Source organism: Pteropus vampyrus, unplaced genomic scaffold (genome assembly GCF_000151845.1).
Source record: "Pteropus vampyrus isolate Shadow unplaced genomic scaffold, Pvam_2.0 Scaffold89, whole genome shotgun sequence".
NCBI classification, from domain to species: domain Eukaryota; kingdom Metazoa; phylum Chordata; class Mammalia; order Chiroptera; family Pteropodidae; genus Pteropus; species Pteropus vampyrus.
In genome coordinates this window covers 1,284,655-1,294,636 of record NW_011888870.1, presented here as the reverse complement: position 1 = coordinate 1,294,636, position 9,982 = coordinate 1,284,655, and the positions used below count along the sequence as shown (strand labels likewise).

Sequence of the window (9,982 nt, the reverse complement as noted above, 5' to 3'; positions counted from 1 at the left end):
GGCGGGGCCTAGGGGCGGGGCCATGGGACGCTCAAGGGGCGCTCGGGCAGTCCCGCCAGAACGCGAGCCGTCAGCCCGTAACGGTCGCCAGAGAGAGGGGAGGGAGAGAGAGGAGGGGGTTTAAATTGTATTTTTAAAAACGAACAGCGAGAGCTAGAGGCTTCGGCGACCTAGGTGTCGCCGCTGCCTGTTACACAGAGCCCAGGTCCCTCCCTCCTCACGCCCCCTCCTCTTCTGCCCTCCCCTTTTTCTCCCCTCCCATCTGGAGCCCTGCGGCACTTAAGAAGCGGCGGCGGCGGATCGGCCGGCCGCTGCAGCCCCGGCGGCCGCGGAGAGAGAGGGAGGGGAGCACAAAGCCGGCTGCGCGCTGCGAGGTAATCCTGAGGGGAGAGAAGGCGCCGTCGTTCAGCTCCTCCTCCCAGCGAGGATGGCTGGCTCCCGCGTGGGCTGGGGTACAGGGACCCTTCCAGGGGATCGAGCGGGGGTAGGTAGCACGGTGGCTCGCGAGGCCGAGGGGACTTCTTATTGGCTGCCCCTGCGGCCTCAGGTGACCCCCTTCTCCCCTGGAGGGTTTGGAATGGGAGCTTCGGGCTGGCCCAAGGGGAGTGGATCTGCGGGGCAGGGTCTCAGGGCTCCTCGGGGTGGGCCCGATTCTCTCGGGCGTCCTCTGATTTCCCCTAGGAGGACGAGGAGTTCTAAAAATCCAGAGCTAGCTGAAGCTTCGGTGACCTGGGGACCTTAAACTCAAGGTGCGCTGCGGCAGGGTGGGAGGTTCCCGCGCTTGGGAAAGGTGAGGGTAAGGGAGAGAGTGTTGGTTTGTTTTGCTTTTCTTATTGAAAAAACTAAGTTACAAGTTTAAAGTGTTCAACCGCCTTTCTCCTGTAATCCGCATCCCCATCCCCCAACATACATACGCGCGCGCGCACACACACGCACACACACGCGCGCGCACACACACACACACACACACACACACACACACCCCACCCCTACAAACGTATACACGTTAGGTTGAGCTTCCTGCCCGGGGTGACAAGAAGAGTTGGCAGCAAGTCTGGTTTGCTGGTGTTTGGGGTACGTCCAGCTTCTTTGGAGGTATGCTATTAAGCTGAGGCAAGACCACAGAGACAGGTAGAATAAGCTAGGCCTCTATTACAATGGCAAGAATGGCCTCAGGTGAACTTTTTTGTTGCAGAGATTTAATTGCAAATAAGTGCCCGTTTAAGATGGGAGTCTAAGTAAACCCACTAAGGTCTTTGGCACATAGGCTGTAGCAGTTGACCTGTTGGAGTGGTATGGAGAAAAGTGGAATTTAACCAAGAGGCTTTCTTTACATGAGGATTATATGCAGGTTTGGTGAAGGACTGGATAATATTCTGGGGATTGGAACCAGCTACATAAACGTGTGTCCACGATTCCATTAAATTATACATTTAGATTTAGCAGTATGAAATGCTTGCTTTTCTTGGAATCGAATACTTATATGTCATGTCTAGTGCATCCTAATTTTGGCTTTAGAAGACTTCTAATGAGGGTGTTAATGAGAATAAAATAAGAGTATGGCATAATTTGTCATTCGAACATTAAGATGCTTTACTATTAAAAATTTTGTGTAATTATGTATGGGACTATCACACTTATAGGGTTAAGTTACTTTTGGAGCATATGTATAGTTTTTATATCTAAGTCTTAATTTCATTGTAATTACCCTTGTAACTCATTTTCCTTTGCTTAAATTGAGCAGATTATTAACTTTGCAGAGGGAAGGCCAGAAAAAAAAAATGGCCACTTTTACTATTAACTTTTCATCCTTCCAAAGAGTTCAGTTTGTGCTAACTCTTAATATTGTCCTCAAGTGCTGGCATATTGGTAGTAGTTGCTTTTGAAGAAAAAAATGTGACTATTTCAAATGTTAAAACATAATTTAATACTTCTTGAGATGGTTATGAGGCATTTAATATTTTGTAGCTTTTTACATGTATGATATCAGGAAATGTTTGGTAAACATTTGACATATGACATAAGTGATCATATACCTGGGAGATATTTTTCATGATAGAAGGATTCTATTTTCAGAATTCAAATTTACATTTTGAAAAACAAGAAAATTATATTATACACATTGCTATTTCCAACCCCTTTTCTCAAGAATGTTATACTGGGGTGAATGTGAGTTCTGCTCAATGATGTTTAAAGTGTGGATTTGGTCTTTGTTAAACCAAAATGTCTTTTGAAGCTAAGAGGAGGTAGCACCAGCCCACCTCTAATACCTAATCTGGAAACCTAGATAGGGTGGGGCCCAACTTCTGAAGTTGTAAGTCTTCTTGTAGTAGGCCTATCGTATGTGTATGTGAGTGTTTCTGTCACACCTAAGCCTATACAGGTTGTTAGCTGTTTAATGTCTCCCATCTGAAAGCAGTTTGTTAGCAGTACTGGGCAACATTTAAGCATGTCATCAGGGTATAAGAAGCATATCTATTGAGGAAAGAAATCACATAAAAGTATAGAAACCCAACTCTGAACAAACTGAGTTTGTAGAATGTCATGGAACAATATCAGAACCTTAGCTTAACCTAGTTGTTATATGTGAAGTGCTTAGAAAATAGACTGGTACGAAGTGCTTTATGTGTTTATTATCATCAGCATATAAAATGACACTTTTTTAAAGGTGGTTTTATCATGCTACTCAATAATTGAAGACTCAGCAAATATTTGTAACAGCCAATATTTATTTGTTCTACCTCTGTGCCAGGCACAAAGTTTTATATGATTTAATTTCCTTAATCCTTACAACAACCCAATTATGAAACACACAGAGAGGTTAAGTGTTTTACCCAATGTCTGCAGCTACTAGGGGGCACAGGCTGGTTCTGAACCCAGTGTCAGGCTAGAGAATAAGCCCAGTGGGCCCTGTTGCCATTACATGTGTGATAACAGTTGCAAATCAATGAAAGATCTTCACAGTATTCCCAGGACTACAGGTGTGCATGTGTGTCAAGTTTAGCCACACCTTCCTATATTAATACCACTAACGGGTTGTGTTTAAATCTGAAGGGTGGTGATTATTCATTAAGAATCATTATTTGACTTTAGAAGAGGATTCTCTTTTGATTCACACAACATATGTTTAGCTAGGAGGCTAGAATTTGGGTTAGAGTATCTATTTAATTACTAAAGATATTAAAGTCTTTTGATTTTTAAGCTTGCCAGGTATATAGGGCTCCAAATGGCCCAGCGGGCACTCATGCCCGTAGGAGAGATTCAGGTTCTGCATTAAATCAGTAGGCCTGACTTTCTGATTACCAATCCCATATCCACCTAAGATAGATTTTAACTTAAATTTGTTCTAAATTCCACCTGAGTCGCTTCCTAAAATTAGCCTTAAGTGAAAAGATATAACTTGTGGCTTATACTTTGTCACTTACATTCCTCAAGAAATTGTATTGCTGCATCACCAGCGAAGTTGAAAGGTCAAGCAAATTAATTATAACCTAATTTGGGAGCCATTTTAAGTAATGTTTAGGATTATTGTAGATAGCTGGTAAGTCCTTTGTTGACAATTTGGTTAGGTGTAATGTAAGGAAAAAATCTTTAAAAACAAGCATGCATTGAATTTAAAAAGCTCAAGAAAGCTCAAGCAAGCTCTATCAAAGACAAGTTACTAACCTGTTTCTCACACTAAATAAACACTAATTTTGGCTATCATTAATATTCAGTGCTATTTCTTATTTATTTGGAAATATTAAGTTTGTAGAGTTCGAATAGAAAAATTTTAAATGTCTAATCAAGATTGCTATTCTTTCTTTTTAAACATAGCCTGTTTGAAATTAATTAAGCAGTGTATGGTCATTGAGATTCAAAATGAGTGCCCTAATACTTTATTTCGTCTTCTATGTTGATGCTTTATCATTTTATCTTGAGGTCCATGCTAGAGTATTTATAGATCAGATTGTTATGAGGTCTTTGGGTTCTGCCAGAGACTTAATTCTCTTGGCCAAAAGCCAAAACAATCTCAACTGTTTACTGTAATGGGTTGTATATATTAAGAATCCTCTCTAAATCACACAGGTTAGAAGTCTTTTCATTGACTATAGCTTGAAAAAAAAAAAGTCTCATCCATTGTATGTCCCTTTTATGTAATAATTAGATGACTTTAATAATTTTTTTTTCTAGCAGTAGCTAGTTATGGACACATGCGTGTAACCATACTACTTGGGGGATATACTCTTCCTTTCAGGTAGAGTTAAAAATTATTCACCTGGCATTCATGCAATCAATATTTGAGTACCAACAGTATGCATAGAACAAGAACTCTAACTGAAAATTAACTAAAAGTGTTGGAGGAAAAAAAGGTCGTGGACATTTTGTTTATTTCATGCGTATTTTAATAATGTCGATCTTTTATATATGAACAAGTCTCAAAATAGTATTCAAAATTATTCCACAGTTGAAAATATATTTTAACTTTAAGAAAGTACTGTGTAACTTACTGTAAAGTCTTAGATAATAGCATAGATAAGAATCAGAGTCTTATTTCCTTAAACTATTTTTGTTGAGTATCTTCGAAAAGCTGCATTAATAATCTCTTTCAGGTTTCTAGGACATTACTAACTACACTGAAGGAGCAGTTTCATGAAGAGTATCTTAGAAACCTTAAAGATTAAATGTGAATGTCAGTGATGTCTAGCATAACCCAAAAAGTAAGCCGATCACCAAAAGGTATAAAATGGATGGAACCCATCTTCGATGTTAAAAGGCTTACCATTCTAGTAAATTTCCTTAGGAAGATAGTGTAGATTAGTTTTTTAACTATGCCAAAGCTGAACTGTTATTGTAAAAGATACATAGGCTTTGATATATAGTTATATCTTTATAATGAATTTAGACCTATATTTAGCTTTTACCTGATGTCAGACTGATCCACATCACTACCATATACTTTATATTTCCTTTTTTTTTTTTTTTTAACATTAGCTTTAGTTAAAGCTTAATTGGAAATGGTAAGACTTCCTGATATAAGATGAACTTTGAAACTTCTTTGTTTCAAATTACCCGAAACTGGACCTGAGGATATTGATGTATAGGCAGTACATTAACTAGAGTTTAAGATTGCTACCTCCTCAAACAAGGCTACAGTTTGAACCTCAGGTTATGAAACTTTTCTGTAGTAGGTACATAATTTCCATAGGATAAAAATTTCCCACACCTGCTAGCCAGAGGAAAAAACACTTTTTAGAAACGTAAGGGCAGTAACGACATAATGTTCTTAAAATTGGTATCTCAAGAAGTGTACTGTTTATATTAATAAAACAGAATTAAAACATTTTAAAGCTTACAATGTGCTTTAAGGCAAGTAGACATTAAGGCAAGCAATGGATTAAACAAGATGAAAACTTAACTCCAAGTAACATACATGAAATTATTCTTTTTGCTAACTCTTATAACTCCTTTAAATTTATTCTCGTAATTTTTATTCCCCCATTTCCCACCAAGGAAGTGCTCACCTGCTTAGGTGCAAGAGAGAAAGGACAGTGCAGGTGTGAGTTCAGGGCCCATTTTCTTCAGCTCCCATGGCTGCTGTTGGTTGCCTGCTAGGGGAGCTGGAATTCCAACAATTTAGAAAGCAATATGCCTAGAGAAGTGCTGGGTTTCTCAGTATCTTGGGGACTTGCTGGATGCCTTTAATTTGTCGCCATCGGCGGTGTGTCTGTGAGATTCTTCCACATGGCTCAGCTCGTCCTGTGCAGGGACAGCGTTTTCTTTTTCCTCTTCCATACGATTTCTCATCCTGTCATCTTCTGTTCTGCTGGAATGACTAAATGCCACAGCAAAAAGATGGGTTTACTCTGTATCCTCATGGAGAAGGCGATTAGGCTTACGTGGTATGTCCTAAAGGAGTATATTTTGAGATCAAAGCCTCCCCAGGGACTCTTTAAGAACACTCTACTTGTAATCCTTCAGAAATTAGAGCCAGCAACTGTTAGCCGCATTGTTACTTCTAATGTCATTTGTCTCATTAATACATTAGAAGATTCTATAAGGTCAGCCTTTTAATATCTAAGGAAGAGGTTGAGGAAGGGTGATGGTCAGAGCTCAAGTCGGGTTGTGAATGAGCTTTAAGTGCATGGGATGAGAGGTGGAAAGGTGAAAAAGATTGTCAGTGAAGTTGATATATTGGTCTTATTCCTTATCCCCAAACTCAACTTTGTTTTTTGTTTTCTTTTAAACTTTAAAACAGTTTTCCTCTTAACCTTCCACTTGTGACTTTTATTGTCAGGACTGAGTTTTTTCTCTCCTAGAGAAAGGTGGAATTTTTAAGGTGATTCCTATCATTGCTGAAAAGTTTGGCTTTCACCTGGAGGTTACACTGAAAGGATTTCCTTCCATCCCCCAACTGTCTACTTTTTAAATTTCAAAAACATCTCCGAAACAAGTGTAAGAAGCCTTACTCATCATGTATTAGTTGGAATCCATTATATATTAAAGTAAAATACATATCCTTAATAAATCCATATTGCTTTCCACACTTTTTTTTTGCAAAACTATATCTACAATAATTTTATATTAGGATGTTTAATTCTTAAGTGGATGTCGAAAATTATTTTTAACCAAAAAATTGTTGAAAGTAATATGAAAATAATACATCTTTCATTGGTCTTAGTGAATGTTGATAATGACAAAATCATAGTTATCTAAACACTTTGTTATTGTTAAATACCCTAATGAAATATTCAATAAGTAGACAAGTACCTGGTTACAAGCGATTGAAAGACTGTCACCCCTATAATAGAGTATAACAGGGAAGGAACATTTGATGCCTGAATAAGAACAGTGTATCTGCTTGACAGTAAAGGCTATGAGAAGCTGATTACTTGGTAATCACTTGAGTTAGGTGATTTTATGTTGTGTTTGATGTTTTATAATCTGAACTTCCCTGGGCTCTTTAAAAGTGTCTGGTTGGACTATCAGCTTTTGATGGATGTATATCTGGAGGGATTGTGACTATCAGTTAAGTACTTTGAAGAGAGAATCCCTGCTTTATGTCACACCTGAATGTCACAGAACGTGTTTCTTTGAGCTTGTTTAATTTGGGCTCAAAGGGAAGAGTGCCATCTACTGAATGGCCATCATCAAGTTGAGCAGCCCCAAGTTTTCCTTTGGGAACTCATCTGCCTTTGAGAAACCAGGCTCAGCTTCATTGGAGGATTTGACAAAATCTTAGTACCAAGTGGAATTGTTGCTTGCTTAATTTTAATTATGTTTCTCAACAGGAAGCCTAAACACATGATGAAGAACTAATATACCACTTGTTGGAATGCGTGGGAAAGGAGAAACTAAGAAGTTGTTGAGACTTTATACTAAAAAAATAGCCTAGCAATAATGAAATCATTATTAAAAGTGGTAAAGAAAGTTATTTTAATGAGGCATATTTCATTAGTTCTGGTTATTGATGGCTAATGCAGACAATAATGATGTTATTTAAAATTTGTTTAGGCTTAAAATTATCAAACTAACCCGTTTAACTAGAAATAAGGGTTTTAAGAGTACTTGAGTATTTTTTTTTCTCTTGCCCTTTTACTTTGTCTTGGTTTCTAAGGCAGTTATTCCTACTTGAATGAATTCACTGTTTCAAAGTGGATTTTTTTGTTTTGGTTTACTCAAGTGGCCTCCTGTTTTGTTTTGTGTTTTGTTAGGTTTTTCCTAATTTTCAGAGACTGCCTTTGGTAGTAGCAATGGGTAGTAGCCATAGGTCAGTGAAGATTTTGGACATCTGGAATAGGTCTGTCAGAGCCAGATAAGAAGGAATTTTGACAACTTGAATTGAAAGGAAGATTTGAAATTGTTACGATAAGGCTATCTTTGTTGTTATTGATCTATATAACAATTATTTAATCAGTAACCATTTTTTTGCTCTTAAAACCTGCGATGGATCCTGTTAAACACTTTACATAAATTATCTGAAGTTAAGTAACTTGCCCAAGATCGTATAGTTAATGAGTGGCAGAGCCAAGAATTGAGCCCAAGGCCAATTTCCTTTAAACACTATGCTTTGCTGCTGATTTATTTAAGCTCATTCTTGATGACTTCACAAAAGACTTGAATCATGATTAGAATGATATTTCTGCCTCTGCTTGAAAGCATTGGTTTTTGTTGTTGTTTGTTTGTTTGTTTGTTTGTTTTTGCTTGCTTGCTTGTTTTTTTTTAAAGGGTAGATAGGTTTGAGATATCACTAGAATCAGGAATTATGTATGAAATGAACCTTTAAATACTTGCTCTTTGGTTTTTGTCTATAATGTTCATTTTTTTCTCTCTTGCTATATTATTTATTAATTTAAAACCAAGGAAAGTTTATTATTGAAACATTGAAGTGAGTTGTTTCACATTGCTTAAAATATGCTACTTCATGGAAGAGGGGTTACTGAAGGGTTTTAAGCTAGGTTTGGGGGGTTTAGGTAGGGGATTTGATAGTTACTTTTCTATATTTTGCTCGCTCTTAAATATTTTTAGGTAGTAATACTTTTCAATGTGGCAGTAATATCCCATGTCCACAACACAATAAAATTCAACGATGTGCCAGTCTGAGGTCCTGGGGGAACCTCAACTTCTTGTGCACACAAAGTATGCTCTGTAAACCAAATGAGCACCATACCTTACATATAAGTACTAATACTTTCGAAATGCATGTATCCTCTCACTAAGAGATATTTAATGCCTGACTACCATTTGAAGTTGTTTTTTTGTTTTTTTTTTTGTTTTTTTTTAAACATTTAGACCTTAAAAGACACTCTTATTACTTTTAAAGGTTGGGAATTATGGATTTGATATAACCAAAAGCCTGTAAAATTGCAGGTCAGTGATGGTTGTGCTATGTACTTTAAACTCGATCATTTTTTTTTTAAGACTCTGACTTTCCCCTTCATATGTAAGAGAATTATGCTTTACTTTCCAGAAAACCCCCATAAGAATATCAATTATATAACTCCTTGGGATTCTGACTACTTTCCAGTCAAACAGAAAAGGTCAGCAACAAATAAGATGACAGTACAAAAGATGCCATTTGCCAGTGTGTGATGAATGCTAAATGACAGGTACAGATAACAAATGTCATAGATCATCTAGTCAAGAAGAGTACCATAGATGGCGTGGTCAAAAAAGATCCGCAGGAAAGAGGAGCAAGGGTGGACTTTAAAAGGCAGGGTAGAATTTCACTAGGTGAAGGCTATGGTAGGGTTTTGGTGAGAAATTACTGTCCATGAAAATAATAATTTTGTTTTCTGTAGCATAATGGGAGATTGTTTATAACAGTGGTTCATAACATCTTTCCACTGGAAGGCATTTGAAGGCTACAATGTACTCTTACCAGTAACAGTACCAAGGGAACACCTCTCTAGGAAGTACGTTAGAATATTGCCAGGTTTGGGGGATGGAGAGGGTGATGGCAGTAGTGAAGAACATCATGTAGATTTTGACAACGCTCCCCCTGAACCCCACATGAAAATTACTGATTCACAGAAACATCCTTATACTGCTATTTTGAAGGTAGTAATGCTTAGGAAACTTGGCACTTGAAAAAAGACCTTAGAAATCATCATCATTCCCAACACTGGAAAGGAAAGCCTTCTTTGGGGAAGAGGTGTACATTTTTTAAAAATTTGAATTCGTCTATCATTTACTTTGCCAAATGCTAGAGTATAATCCTGTTATGGCTCTGTTTTAACTTTTAAATCTAATATATAGATAGAGCAGTTGATATCATGAGATATTATTATTTTGATTTAATTTTTGTAAATAACATTGTCTGGTTTTGGATTTTAGAGAATTTGTTCCAAAGTGTCTCAATACTTTTAGACTTGCTAATGCTATCACTTACTATTTGAAAATACTTAGTGTAACTAGTCAAGATATTTTACAGCAAAGCGCTTTATTTCTTTTTTTACTTTACTTTTCTTAAATGTAAAATACGTGAGGGACCAGAGGGTAG

General features: G+C 37.5%; 1 protein-coding gene across 5 annotated transcripts in view; it reads left to right on the top strand.

Moving 5' to 3' along the window:
- The window catches only part of ADD3 (adducin 3), a 114,605-nt gene that overhangs the window by 1,259 nt on the left and 103,364 nt on the right, over nt 1-9,982 (top strand). Inside the window, exons 1-2 of one of the 5 annotated variants that reach the window (XM_011363761.2) lie at nt 51-374; nt 682-749. The exons of 2 other annotated variants lie outside the window; for them this stretch is intronic. The gene's annotated coding sequence lies outside the window, so the exon portion shown is untranslated. Of the gene's footprint in view, nt 1-50; nt 375-681; nt 750-9,982 lie in introns of those variants that run through there. 2 more of the 5 variants (XM_011363760.2, XM_011363765.2) reach the window with 2 other exon arrangements.